The sequence below is a fragment of the Phodopus roborovskii genome, unplaced genomic scaffold (assembly GCF_943737965.1).
Source record: "Phodopus roborovskii unplaced genomic scaffold, PHOROB, whole genome shotgun sequence".
Classification (NCBI taxonomy): Eukaryota; Metazoa; Chordata; class Mammalia; order Rodentia; family Cricetidae; genus Phodopus; species Phodopus roborovskii.
This window is the reverse complement of record NW_026126578.1, coordinates 11,958,058-11,973,277: the sequence shown is the minus strand read 5'-3', so window position 1 is coordinate 11,973,277 and position 15,220 is coordinate 11,958,058.

The window sequence follows — 15,220 nt, the reverse complement described above, 5'->3', positions numbered from 1 at the left end:
CTCGCTCTGTAGAACCAACTGGCCTTGAACTCAGAGATCCACCTACCTCTGCCTCCCAAGTGCTGGAATTAAAACATGTGCCACCACCACCCAGCCAACTTTTTTTAATTGGAAAGTTAAGAAACATTTGAATGTTTATATGTACTCGTGTTTTGCCTGCATGCATGTCTGTGTACTATGTGTGTACGTATTCCCCCCTAGTCCAAAAGACATCCCTTGCAACCAGAGTTACAGACAGCTGTAAGCCACCATGTGGGTGCTGAGAACTGAACCTGGATCCTTGGGAAAAACAGCCACTGCCCCTATCTACCTAGTCATCTCTCCAGCCCCAATATTTTTTATTTTTAATTAAAATATAATTATATAATTTCCCCGTCCTCTCCTCTAATCCCTCCCATACCTCCTCCAAACTTCTTGGCCTTTTTTTCTTTGTTTTACATACATAACACAGACATACATATATGAATATATAGATACACACCTACAGAGTCTGTTCAATGTAGCAGGTATGTGTATGATTTTAGGGCTGATCTCTTGGTACTGGATAATCACCTGGTACTTTCTGGGAAAGACTCACTCTCCCTCCCTCAACAGTCATTAATAGCTCTTCACCTAGAGGTGGAACCAAGCTGGCATGTCTACTGGCTGCAATTGTCCAGGTCTTATTGAGGCAGCAATATTAAGATGTCATGGGTGCAATGTCCTTGCATGTAAAAGACACACTGTTACAGCACACTTCCTGGTCTTCTGGTTCTTACAATCTTCCTGCCTCTTCTGAGATGTTCTCTGTGCCTGGGATGTAGGGAATAAAGACTGATTTTAATCACAGACATATACGTCTGTGTGTGAGTATGAGTGAAGGTGCCTGTGAAGGCCAGATGCATCAGATCCCCTGGAGCTGGGGTTATAAGTGGCTATAAGGCACCTGATAATGAGTGTTAGGAACCCAAATCAGTTCTCCCCAAGAGCAGAAACTACTGAGCCAGCCAGCCAGCATCGGCCAATGATCTATTTACAAGTGTTCAACATTATGAGCCACCAAAGAAATGTAAATTTAAATTACTGAGATCCCATCTCACTCCAGTCAGAATGGCTGTCAACAAGAAAACAAGTAATTAATGGCTAGGAGGAAGAGGAACCCTTATTTGTTGATGGGACTATAAATCAGTGCAACCAGTACAGAATTAAGTGTTCAGCATTTCTCAAAACACTAAAAAGTATATCCCTCTCCTGGGCATATGCCCAAAGGACTCTAGATCCAACCACCTGGGCTCCGTGCACATCTGTTCATATGCTGCTCTAGCCTAGATGGCCACCAACTTATCAACTGATGGATAATGAAACAGGCAAGTTCACAGATACAAAGGAGAAGAGGTGCTGGGAGTTGGGGAAATGGGAGGGAGAGCTACCTAAAACTGCAGGATTTATTTAGGGGTGATGAAAATGTGATAAAATGTGATAATGCTAGGGGTTGCACAACTCCGAAAACATACTAGTAGACACAGAACCGCACACCTCCAAGGAGAGAATTTAGTGCACTAATGCACACCTCGGTTTTCAAAGTTCAGAAGGGCTGAAATATTAGGCTACCCTGAATGTCAAATTCCTTAAATTCACCGGTTCTTCCCAACTCCACCCACTCCCTGACAGTTCCCCCGCCCTTGGCAGGGTGCAGACAACCAGCACCCCCTCCAGCCCCGCCCTCCCACGCTCGAGCCCAGCATCCCCGGTCCCGGCGCCTCCCTCCAGCACCGGCAGGGCGCTGGGGGCTTCCGGCCTCGGCCTCTCCAGCTGAGACGCCCTCGCGGAGGACACGCTCAGCAGCCGCGCATCGGAGGGGCCTCACGCTCCGCGACCCCGCCGGAACCACCCACTCACGCGCCTCAACGTGGTGCACGCAGGAGCTCGGTCCCGCCGCCGGGAAGCCGCAGAGGGCCTCGCAGAAGACACGGAAGCGCAAGGAAGCGCAAGGCCGGGGGACGCCGGGAAGGAGGTCCGCACCAAAAGCTTGGCAGAAGGAGGAGCCGTAAGTCAAGCCAGAAGGCGACCCGAGCCGCAAAGCAGTCAGTGTGTCGCAAACCATAACGCACGCTGGAGGCAGCCGAGTAGGCGGTGTCCCCCGCCGCTCACTCCTCAATCCCGCCGCAAGCGTCAAGCATCGCCAACCTTTCTGCCGCAGGGGTCGGCCTGGAGCCGCCCCGCCTCCCCTGCCCCATGGCCCTTGCCCTCTCTTCAAGGATGCGTCTCAACCCAAGCCCCCTGAGGCTGTGACCCTTCACTCGGAGTGAGGATGCCTGTCATTCTGTCACCTCACCTAGTGCACGCCTAAACTAGGAGGCAGCCCGAGCTGTAGTTTATGTACTGAGAACGTATTTGGAAAAAAAAAAAAAAAAAAAAAAAAAAAAGTCAGGCTTCTAGATTGCTACAATTTAACCAATTCATTATCTGACCATTATCGCCAAGATCTTGAGTGTTTTCCAGAGTGACTGACTTGACTAGACTTCTTCCCAGGAACACGGAGTCAGATGCAATTAATAAATAAATCGAAATGCCCTTAGCCTATTGCAGGGCTCAAACCTACAAGACCATGATATTTGTATAGAACAATGCCACGAGCTGCAAGAACTCAGCGCTTTCGTGAATGAGTTGACCACTTAACTTACCCGTTCCTTTAATAAAAAGAAAAACATCTTTCATCAGGCCATGGTAGCACACACCCTTAAATCCCAGCACTCCAGGAGACAGAGGCCGGTGGATCTCTGAGTTCGAGACCACCTGCCTGGTCTAAAAACTGAGTTCCAGGACAGCAGGGGCTACACAAAGAAACCCTGTATCAAAAAAGAAAAGAAAAGAGAGGGAGGAAAGAAAGAAGGAAAAGAAAAGAAAGAAAAAAGAAAAAGGCACCTTTTGAAACTGTGCTACTGGCCAATGGGAAATTGCCAAAACTGCCAGAGCTGTTGGGACAGGCCTGTAAACCCAAGCTACTGGGGAAGCTGAAACAAGAGGACCCCAAGTTCAAGGTTCAAGGATAGCCTGGGCTAGCCTCTCTCAAAATAAATAAAAAGAGGACATTATAACTCAGTAGTAGGACACTTGCATAGCATGTGTGAAACACTGGGTTCAATCCCAAGGAAAGGAGGAGGGCATCAGTGCCAGTGGCTAGAGAGATGGCTCCACAGTTAGGAGCCCTGGCTGCTTTTTCAGAGACCTTGAATCAGGTTCCCCACATCCAAACCAGGTGACGCACAACAGCCTATAACTACAGTTCCAGGGAACCCAACGCTGTCTTCTGGACTCTGAAGGAACCATGTACATATGGTATTCATTCACACAGACACACAAACACACACACATAAAAACAAATCTTTTTTTAAAAAAATGAAGCTAGGCACATCTTTAATCCCAGCACTTTGGAGGCAGGGACAGGTGGATCTCTGAGTGAAAAGCAGCCTGTTCTACATACTGAATTCCAAGACAGTCAGTGATTCAAATAGAGAGAATCTGTCCCAAAACAAAACAAAACAAAAACAAAGAAGGACTGGTGAGTTTGCTCAATATTAAGAGCACTTGCTATTCTTACAGAGGACTGGGGTTACACTCCCAGCCCCAACATGGCAGTTCAAAACTCTGTAAATCCAGTTCCAGGAAATCTGATGCCTGCTTCTTGCCTCCTGGGGCACAGGTTGCACATACATCCATTCAGGTAACCACCATGCCTGGGTTTTACTTTTATTTTCACTTTTCTTCTTTAAGACAGTTTTCCTGGACCTCATATGTGGCTCAGTATGGCCCTAAACTTACCATTCTCTTGTCCTCCTTCCCAGGTACTGAGGCTCAATTTAATACTGCACTGTAGGAAGATAATCTGACTTCACTCTCTTGCCTGGGGATATCAATTTACTACAGCATCGTGTATCAAGGAGAGTATCCCTTTCTCATTATGTATTCTTGGGACTCTTGGTCAAATATCATTTGGGCAACATCCAGAGTGTATTTCTGGGCAGTTTCCAAAGAGATTTCATAAGCATCCCTGTCTCTAGCTCCCTAAGATGTTACTGTATTTTCCTGGGCTTCCTTTGGCTTTGACAATATTGATGATTAATTTTCAAGACCATGATTTTCACATTGGAGAAATCTAATTTTTTTTTTTATTTCTCAGAACCTTGCTGTTTATCATATATTAGAAGTCAGAGTGTAGGATGCTACTGTTAAATTAACAATGACTTGTTTTATAAACTTTCAATAACAATAGTTCTTACATGGTACTAACTTTGGTTCTGAGCCTGTAAACATTGTATATAATTGATTTAATCCTTATACTTTATAATAATCCTCATGGGGTAACCTGATGAGATACCATAATCACTTACTGTAAGATACTGTCCTATTATGAGAAGTTTTCCTGACAGCCTGGTCCCAGAGCCATGTCAGCCTCAAATAACACACAGAGACTCTGTTGGCCAGTTACTAGCATTTCTTATTGGCTAGCTCTGTCTAAATATTAACCCATCTCTATTAATCTAAGTGTTTCCACGTGGTCTTTTCTTACCAGAGTGAGGGTTCGGATGTCTTCTCTCATATCCCTACATCTTGAATCTCCTACAACATCTCCCAGAATCCTTCTTGTCTCCCAGTCCCACCTATCTTGCTTTCCTATTGGCCAACAGGGCTTTATTCATTAACTTATAAATTAACATTTAGCACGATTTAAAGAAAATATGCCATCGTCTATCCTCTCTTTGTGAGTCTAAAGTCTTATATGTAACTTATCTTTAATCCTGAGGAAAACCATAACCATAATTATCTGTCTTCAATTCCCTCAAAGACCACAGAAGGACAGTATATAAACTCTAGAAATGACAGAGACAACTTTGCAGAGGCAAACAAATTTCTGTGATTTCAAAGTTAACCTGGTGTACAGAGTGAATTCCAGGGCAACCAAAGTTATACAGAGAAACCCTGTCTCAATAAAGGAAAAAAAATAAATGTAAAAGAAATAGAGTAATAAAAAAAGCCATGTGAAAATGGAAAATACACAAAGAGTCTGGATACTGTATGCTATTGTGTTGTCTTTGAATTGTTCACTTGCTAAGGAAGGAACAATAACTACTAAAATTCAATGCTGCTGAATTAATTCAATTTATGTACTTTAAAAATGCTTTGACTTCAAAATTTAAGTCTAAAGATGGGTTACTGGGGAAAAGAATTTCTATTTTTGTTTCCACAGAAAATAAAAGCTATGGATTCCTTCCAGACTAACATGGTTTGATCAAGCAAGACCCCCTGAAACAGTGTCCCAGGTGATCCAACATTCAAAATAGCTGGGACAAGGCAGCCTTGCAGACTACAGTCAGGATTTCTATATGTCTTCTTAGGATCACCAAGACAGCACCTCCTACCAGCAGGAAGCAGTTTAGAAAGAACAACACCCAAATTCCCAAATATTGTCTATAAATGTTTGTTTTCATTTAAATGGGGTTGGTTATAAATGTTTAATTATCACAACCAACCTCTTTTTAAAGGTAAAAAGAGGATTATGGTATAGAAATGAATACTTTGTTTTGGAATGGATTTTCATTTATTGATACAAATTTAAGGTCAATTTTATGATATGTACATTTCTTGTCTTGTTTAGGTATTGTGTTTATATAGTTCATTTTAAAATGTAATGTATAATTTAGTACAGATTATAGATAGTTACCTATAGTCAAAACTTGTAGTCATGTTAGTTAGGATTTCTAGATATATAGTTTAGATGGATAAATATTCTTCAAACCTTTCAAAGACCCATAGAATATGGCATTTAAAATGGTTTAGGGTTTTTCTTAACATTGAGGCACAACTGCTCCTGTCAACACTACCTGTGTCAGAAAGGAAGATGGGCATCAAAGAAACTCATTATGGAGTTTACTTCCAATGTCAAGACTAGCCATTTGGGAAAGATACTGCTCTTGTCTGGACTGTTTGACTTTATGCTGTATAAACTGGACATGCAGGACCCATAGAAAAGTGACGGCTAATACAAGATGGACATTGCTACAGGGTTCCTGCTTCATGGAAGAGTCTGCCAGACAGTCTGCAGGACACAGAGAAAAGTGACTGACAAACTTCCAACACAGGTGGGACAGTTTGAAATGTCCTGCTTTGATGAGGAGTCTGCCAGACACACTGTGGCCTATGGGCTGAAGATGGAACATTACAGAAGAACTTCAGGTGACTGACCAGGCAGTGAGTTGTCTCTGTCATTTCTAGAGTTTATATATAATCCTTCTGTGGTCTTTGATGGAGTTGAAGACAGATAGTTATGGTTATAGTTTTCCTTAGTTAGGATTAAAGATAAATTACATATAAGACTTTAGACTCACAAAGTTAGGTTAAATGATGGAATATTTTCGTTAAATCTTGCTAAATGTTAATGAACTAAATATTGTCAACTGTAGTTCTTATTTGATAACTGTTTTGTTATATATTTTACTGTTAAAGTTAAAACCCTTCTTTTTATTTAGACAGAAAAGAGGAGATGATGGGAGATGTTATTCTGTAAATATGTTTCTCTTATTGGTTAATGAATAATGTGCTGTTGGCCAATAGGAAAGCAAGATAAGTGGAACTGGGAGACAAGGGAGGTTCTGGAACTCATTCTGTAGCCTGAGCTGGCCCCAGACTCTCCATGATCCTTTTTTCCTAGTGACACAGTGCTAGACGTACAAGTGTGAGAAACTTTGCCTGACTCAACCATGTCTTTGTAAGTACACTAAAGACTTTTTTCCTCTCTCTCTTTTTCAAAACAGGGTTTCTCTGAATAACAGTCCTAGCTGTTCTGGAACTTGCTCTGTAAACTAGGCTGGCCTTGAACTCACAGAAATCTCTCTGCCTCTGTCTCTCAAGTGCTGGGATTACAGGCCTGCACCACCACTGCCCTGCCACAAGATTTTCAGTGACTGTTTATATTGTAACCTTTGAGAAAACAGTTGTTAAATTCTCAGAATTTACTACAATGTGAACTGGCAATGTCACCTGCCTGACCAAAAAAAAAAAAAAAAATCCAATTTCAGATATGTGACCATGTTAAAATTGCATTTTGGGGCTAGCCTGATCTACAGAGTGAGTTCTAGGGCTACACAGAGAATCCCTGTCTCAAAAAAAAAAAATAAAAAATAAAAAAGAAAGAAAGAAAGAGAAAAGGAAAGGAAGGAAGGAAAAGAAAATAAAAAAGAAAAGATTGTATTTTGGAGTCAAAGAAATTTGTTCAGCACAACAAACAAAGGGATTTAGTGATTTTCCAGCTTAATCATACTGGCAATGTGCTGTATTTGTTTATTCAATTTAGTTTGTGGTGCAGGTAGTAGAACCTGGGGTCTCACGTGGTAGGCAAGTACTCTACCACTGAGACACACATTTGACTTAGCCAGACTTTGGTCTCAGGGATCTGACTTTGGAGTCTGCATTTTTGCCTCAAAGAGAACTTCCGAGTTGAATAAGAACTCTCTACACATCCTCACCAACCATCCCATTCCTGCTAGCAGAAACTGCCCAAGAAACAGCCCTGCCAGGCAATTTAGAAATCTATTTTGGGGCTGGGAGATCGATCAGTCACTGAAGTGCTTGATCCACAAGCAGAACAGAGTTGAGATGCGCAAGGTCAGGCATAGCAATATGTCCCTGTGAGTCCCACACGGTGTGTGCATGTGTGTGGCAGTGTGTCCCTGTGAGTCCCACACGGTGTGTGTGTGTAGGGGTGGGGGGTGGCACTTTGGCAGGATCCCTACTGAGTCCTTGGTTCAGAGAGAGACCTTGTCTCAAAAAGTAAAATTGGGTAAAAAGTGATTTCTGCCCCCATGAGCATTCGGACACAAAAATCTATTCAGAGTCTTTATTCTTTTTAAAAAGGTATTTATTACATTTATTTAGTGTGTGTGTGTGTGTGTGTGTGTGTGTATGAGTGTGCTTACACATGTAGAGGTCAGAGGGCAACCTGCAGGAATCCATTCTTACACAGGTGGGTCCCAGGAATCATCCAAGACTGTTAGATTTAGAGGCAAGCACCTTTACTTGATAAGGCATCTTGCTTGACCAAAAATCTATTTTTGAACATTCACTAATGGAAAGACAGTGCTACTGTATTCAAATTTTGTACTTCATCTGAGCTTTGGGACCACACATAACAAATTGAATGTCTATTTTGTGTGACAATGTCTTAATTTCATTTTTCTCAGTGATGTGGCAGCTAAATGGATTTCAGTCATGTTTTCTGAACACTTACGGTATAGGTCCAAGGACCAGGTTTCTCTCCACCCACCCACCTGATCTCCTTAGCTGATTATAAGATGACCACTCAGAGACTTAATATATATTTATTGGCCAATGGCTTAGGCTTATTGCTGGCTAGCTCTCATTCTCTCTCTCTCTTACAAATTAACCCATTTTTGCTAATCTGTGTAGCACTACCTGGCTGTAGCTCACCAGTGATACCCTTGCATCTGGCCTCCCTGATGGCTATGTGACCTCAAGCGGCCAGCTTTCAAGCATACTTGGGCACAAACCCAGCTTGCGGAGGACATGTCATCACTCCTCGCCTACAAGGTATATAAGCTCCCTGATTTAGTTCGGCCGCGTGACTTCTGCCTAAACCTTTGGGACTAGAGAACTCACCCAGGAGTTACTTTGCTCAAATAAACCTTCTTCTTCTTCTTCTTCTTCTTCTTCTTCTTCTTCTTCTTCTTCTTCTTCTTCTTCTTCTTCTTCTTCTTCTTCTTCTTCTTTGGCTTGATCTGGCTTACTTTGTCAGTGGAGAAACCTATTGAAAGAAAAAAAAGTAAAGTTAAAGAACCCCCCCCCCACTTGAAATGAGGACAGACTAATCTGGAAAGCTAACCCAGATCAATATCTGTTCCTTGGAATTTACTAACTTCCCCTCACAAGGCCCTGAGATAACAAGATACCAAGAATTCACACTGTCCTCCTTTCTTGTGAGTCAGCAGGTGGTGAATAGGGTCCTTAAGAAGCAAAGAGATAACTGTACCTCCGTTTGCCCAGACAAGATAATTAGCACACCCTGAGGCCTAAGTTTTGTTGACCCTAATAGCGAGACCATCCGGCCTCAAAGGGTCCTGTACTCAATGGACAGAGGGTCCCACCCCCTCCCTAAGCTTGTGGGTTTGCCTTTAAAAACACCTGGGGGGGGGGCTTCTCTCTAGCTAAGGGAGCCTGTTTGTGCAAATGTTTTCTGTTCATTAAAGCCTCTTGTGTGTTGCAGCAACTGGACTGGACATTGAGTTCTTGGGGGTACCGACCGAAACTAGGAGACTCCTCATTCTGAGAGTCTTACACTATTATTGAGTTACAGAAAACCTATTAGCATCATTGGGTGAAATCTTCTGAGAGTGTTTCCTCGAGGTTGGCACTCAGAAGTAGGTTCCAGAGGAAGCCAGCGCTGTACTTCATGCTGGTAGCCAAACTGCACCATGTATAAGTCTCCTGGGTGGGACTGATTGTGAAGGCATGGGGGGTTCATGGAGAGCAGCTGGGGCTTAGCACTGTGAGAGGCCAGAAGAGACCACTGCTCAAGGTAGAGCCGCAGAAGCAGCTGAAGCCCCAGGATTGAAGGGTCAAGCAGAGAAAGAGGCTTGGAGAGCCCAAGAGAGGCTGTTGATGAAAGTGCAGCTCAGTTGCAGCGGAGGAGACTCAGAACTTTGGAGGCACCAGTGCCATGGGATGACTGCCAAGACAGTAGCAGCCATGGAGTCGGGCCAGCCTCAGTTTATGAGATAAGCTGTGAGCGGTGTGGGAGGAGCCAGAAGATCTTGAGTGAGGCCCAGAAGTCTGATGCTGAATTGAGTGAGGCCCAGAGGTCTGATGCTGAATTGAGTGAGGCCCAGAAGTCTGATGCTGAATTGAGTGAGGCCCAGAAGTCTGACGCCGAATTTGACAGTTGGATTTGGGGTTGGCTTTGATGTGATTGTGACTGTGTCCCGGTTTTTCCCTCTTGGAATAAGGATTTATTTTGATTTTATAGAACCTCAGAGTTGCTAGACTTTGAACTTTCAAAGAGATTTTGGACTTTTAAAGACATTGAAATTTTTTTTTGTTTTTGTTTTTGTTTTTTTGAGACAATGTTTCTCTGTGTAGCCCTGGTTGTCCTGGAACTTGCTCTGTAGAGCAGGCTGGCCTCAAACTAACAGATATCTGCCTGACTCTGCCTCCTGATTTCTGGGATCAAAAGCGTGTGCCTCCACCATCTGACAAAGACAATGAATTGTGAGGTGTTTGAATTGGTAAGACTGTAGGATTTTAAGTCTGTAATAAGTTTTAGATTGTGATGTTTATTAATATGCAATTTCTAGAAATTAACAAAAAGGGAAAGGTTAAATAGTGTTGCATTGTACAGCTGTGTCAAGCTGACCAGGACTCAATTATCCCAGCTAGTTTTATGGCAACTTGACATAAGCTAAGTCATCTAAGAGGAGGGGACATCAACTGAAAAAAAATTCCTCCATAAGATCAAGCTTTAGGCAGGCAAGACTGTCAGTCATTTTCTTAGTGATTGATGGAGAGCCCAGTCCATTGTGGGTGGACATAACCCTCATCAGGTGGTCCTGGATTCCATAAGAAAGTACAATGAGGAAAACAACCTGCCTGGCTTCCCTGGGTGAACTGTAATTTGGGATATGGAAGCCAAATAAACCCTTTCCTCCCCAAGTTGCTTTCGTTCATGGTATTTCATCCCAGCAACAGCAACCCTAAGACAGTTGTCAACTTAATTGGATCCTGACTCAACTAGGAGGCACACACCTCTGAGCAAGTTGTGAGGGTGTTTTCTGGATGGGTTAACTGAATGGTGAAAAGTTATTTCCTAAAGTGGACAGAAGCTTCTAGTGTCAGCCCATATAGAAAGTGGGAAAAGTAGGGCTATGATTCTGTTTGCCTGACCTCGAGTATCTGTTCTGCTGCTGCTGTCACATCCTTCAGTGACATCAAAACACAGCTTCCAAGGATTGACCAAAGACTAGAAGTTCTCTGGGAATCCTCCAGGCCTTCAACACCAGATAGGATCTGCTAACTCATCCAGCCTCATAGGCTGAACAATTTCCTTGTTCCCAGCCTGTCCCATGTGTAGACAGCTATTGTTGGACTACCCAGCCTGTATCGTGTAAGGCAATCTAATGAATCCCCTCTGTAATAGATAATTCTGTCAGTTCTGTTCTTCCATCCTGCCTAATGCAGGGACAGCCTTTCCCTAAGGTGCTGGGAGGGGTGTGTGTAAAACATTGTTAAAATCTGTTACTATTGTGTTAATAACTTAATAACTAGTTCTTTAGGTGAGCACTCCTTTGGTGTTAATCTTCCTAAATAAGCAAAGCTGAAGGGACTAGGGTAATTTGACTCCCTAATTAGTAACTGTAACTTTCCCCCAATGTCCTGATGCCTTGAGCAAAAGCATCAGTCTGACACCAATCAGATTACCCTTACCCAGCACTAGCTGTCCTGAACTTCCCAGAGACACCTTGAGACACCCTACAAAGATAGCAGCTGATGATCCCAGATCCTGGGGGCATAGTCAGACTGTGTGAAATACTATGTACAGAATTTTGTTATCATGAGCCTTGATAAACTCTAGGTAACCCTGTAAGAAGTAGACTATTGTGCATCCTGGGCCAATTAGATATTGTGTGGGGGAGGAGGGGACAGGAGGGGTTTAGTTAGGCTTTCTATTGTTGTGACAAATAAATACCTTGACAAAAAGCAGCTTGGTGAGGAAATGGCTTATTTCATCTTACAACTCTCAGATCGGTCACTCTTCATCACTGAGGGAAGCCAGGGTGAGAATTCAAAGTAGGAACCCAGAGACAGAAAATGATGCTCAGCTCATAGAGGGATGCTACATACCAGCTTGTTCCTTGTTTCTCAACTTTCTTTCTTTCTTTTCTTTTTTCTTTTCTTTTTTCTTTTTTTTTTTTTTTTTTTTTTTTTTTTTTTTTTTTTTTTTTTTGGCCAGGGTTGGGGGTTGAGACACCTATCTGTCCTGGAACTCACTTTGTAGACCAGGCTGGCTTTGAACTCACTGAGATCCACCTGCCTCTGCCTCCCATGGTGAGCTGGCTCCTCCCACATTAATCACTAAGAAACATCCTCACATACTTGCCTACAGGCCGCTTTTACAGAGGTATTTTCTCAGTTAAGAGCCTCTCTTCCAGACCTACCCAAGTTTGGGTCAAGTTGGGAAAAGCCAATCAACACAGGGCATTTGAGAAGCATGTTAAGTTCTGGCCTATAGAAAAGGATAGACAGAAGCTGGGTGTTGATGATGTAAGCCTTTAATCCCAGCACTCAGGCAGGTGGATCTCTGTGAATTCGAGGCCAGTCTGGTCTACAGAGCTAGTTCCAGGACAGGATACGAAGCAATACAGAGAAAGCCTGTCTAAATTCCACCCCTAAGAAAAAAAGAAGGAAGAAAAAAAAAAAAAAAAAAGGATACAAAGTTCTCCTGACCAAAGGATTTCAAAGCCCACTGTCTTTCACTGATAAACCAGCCTGACTCCATTTTAGGCTTAAAGCCATCTTATAGTAAAGACAAACTAGGCTCATTCCTGTTTATAATTAAAATCTCTGTTCCTCAAGGATTGGGTTATGCCCTACCTGTGACCTTAACTACAAATGTTTCTATACTGCTTGTTCCAGGAAATGGCAACCATGTCTTTGTTTCAAAAAGTTATTTATAACTATCTTACAACACTACCTTTGTTTCAAAAGGTAGTTATGACTACCTTGTTATGACTGCCTTGTTATGGCCATCTTACAATCATGTCTTCATTTCAGGAGGTCATTGTGACTAACTTGTTCTGCTTCTGTTCTGCTCCTGTAACCCCAACTATTTTAACAACCAAATCCCCCATTTGGAAACCCGCTACACCTGAGCTATAAAAGCCTTGTCTTCCTCACATCCAAAGCTAACCTCTTGAATCCTGTCTTAGGATAGGGCAGCCCATGTACATGAATAAAAAAGCTAGCTTTAATGAATTCCTTGCTTTAATGAATTTGGCCATTATGATTTGGGTCAGTGGTCTTTCTCTTCAAGCCTTTGGGATTAACATCACCCAATCAGTATAGCGGCTATTTCTGTTTTTTCTTTACACTAACATCCTTTTGTGCAGAATTGTATATTAAAAATTGCTTCTTCACATTCACTAGCCTCTTGGTTTTCTTATTTCCAACAACTATGCAACCATTTCTACCTACCTGTAAGAGGGAGCACCGTGCCTGGTGGAGGGATTACTGCAACTGGAGCCAAGAGACGGGCCATGATTGGTCCAAAGTACAAGCCTCTATGATTGTGATTGGTGTTAAGAGACAAGGCTGGCAAAGGAATGGCTCTGATTGGTTTAAATAACCTTCTTTATCTTCAGAGTCAGGCATTGCAGACTGACTCAAGAGTAGCTCCTAACTCCTTTCCCGACCTGGTGTTGCACTTTAGGTTTCTAAGGGACTCGCCTCAAGCCTGCAAAATGGATTGTCAGGTCAAAGTGCTTGCAGCAAAGCCTGCAGACCTGAATCTGATCCGGGAACCCACAACAGAAGGAGAAAACCAAGTTGTCCTCCATCTCCACCCCTGGGTGTGATAGGCTCACAACACTCCCCACTGATAATAAATACAACAAGTTTAAAAATTCAGTCTCTGCCCAAGCAGTGATGGCCCACACCTTTAATCCCAGCACTCTGGAGACAGAGGCAGGCAGATCTCTGTGAGTTTGAGACCACCCTGGTCTAGAGTGAGTTCCAGAACAGCCATGGCAGTTACACAGAGAAACCCTGTTTTCAAAATCCAAAAGAAAAAAAAACAAAAAACAAAAAAACAAAAACAAACACACAACACCACACACACACACAACACACACACACATTTCCATCAGTTTATCTTTTCTGGCCAACCTTTGGCAGTGCTGACTGTGCTGTAACAGGCAGCAGCAGCCACAGCAGAAGCATTGGCCCAGAGTGGGATGGAAGGTTGAGCAGCTGGCAGTCCATGCTGCTATGAAAGGAACAAGACAGTTCATTGTTTGATAGCCTGAGTAATCACAATGGCCTCAGAGGTGGTCCTGGCAACTCATGGCTAGCCTGTGGTTGCTGACTCAGGCTCCCAAGAACCCAGCACACATATCCATCCTCCACCCAGTTCCTGAACCCACACCCTGGCTTTGGCACGTGGTCCCAAAGGTTGAGAAAATGGCAGTATCCAGGAAAATGTGTTAATTGCACCCCTCCGTGGGTCTTAGTGCCTATGTCTGAGGCTGTGCCTGGTGCCCAATTCCCCTGCCTCCTGAGCAGTGGGAGATACCCTAGTCCATATCCTGTCTCTACATGTATTGTCCCTTCCCAGGCAGGCACTCCAAGTTGTCCTGACAGTGGCCAATGAAAGGTGTGAAGAAGCTGGTGCCTGGCTCAACAGAGGCTAGCAAAAAGATGGGAAGCAGGAGGAGAAAAACAGAGGCAGAGAGAGAGGAGCTGAGACCAAAGAGGGATAAAGGGCTATAAGGAACCTCAGAAGAGACCCTGAAGCCTGGGTTTCCAGAATGATTCCGGACAGCTCACAAGTCCTCAGGACCCATCCAGTCATACCTGAGATTCAGTAGTACCAGATGTTACCAAGGACTAGTGGACCCAAGTAACACTTGTAATATAGAGAGTCCCAGGTCTCTGAGGCATGTAGGAGGACTGGAACCCTGGAGCATCAGCCTGCTGCTACTGTCACTGTCCCCAAATGAGCTCATGAGCCCCTAAAATAGGGGAAATGGAATATAAGAGTCCCAGTTTGAGTTTTTTTATGGCTTTTTTTTTTTTTTTTTTTTTTTTTTTTTTTTGCTTGCAGCAAGTTTCCATCCCCTTGTGGCTTTTAAAAAATGATTTATTTTATTGTTAATTGTGTGTGGATGTGCTTATTAGCTCCCCCACCACCATCACCAATTTGACACAAGCTAGAGTCATCTGGGAAGAGGGGAAGGGAACTCTAACGGAGGAATTGCTTCCATCAGACTGGCATGCAGGCAATTCTGTGAGGTATGTTCTGTGCTACTGACTGAAGGGGGAGGACCCTGCTCAGTATGGGCAGTGCCACTCCTGGGCAGATGGCCCTGAGAGTTATATAAAAGCAAGCCAGCAACCTTTGGGGAGCTTTCTGGGGACATGTCAAATTCAAACCGCAATAGTATCTCACTGGAACAATCTG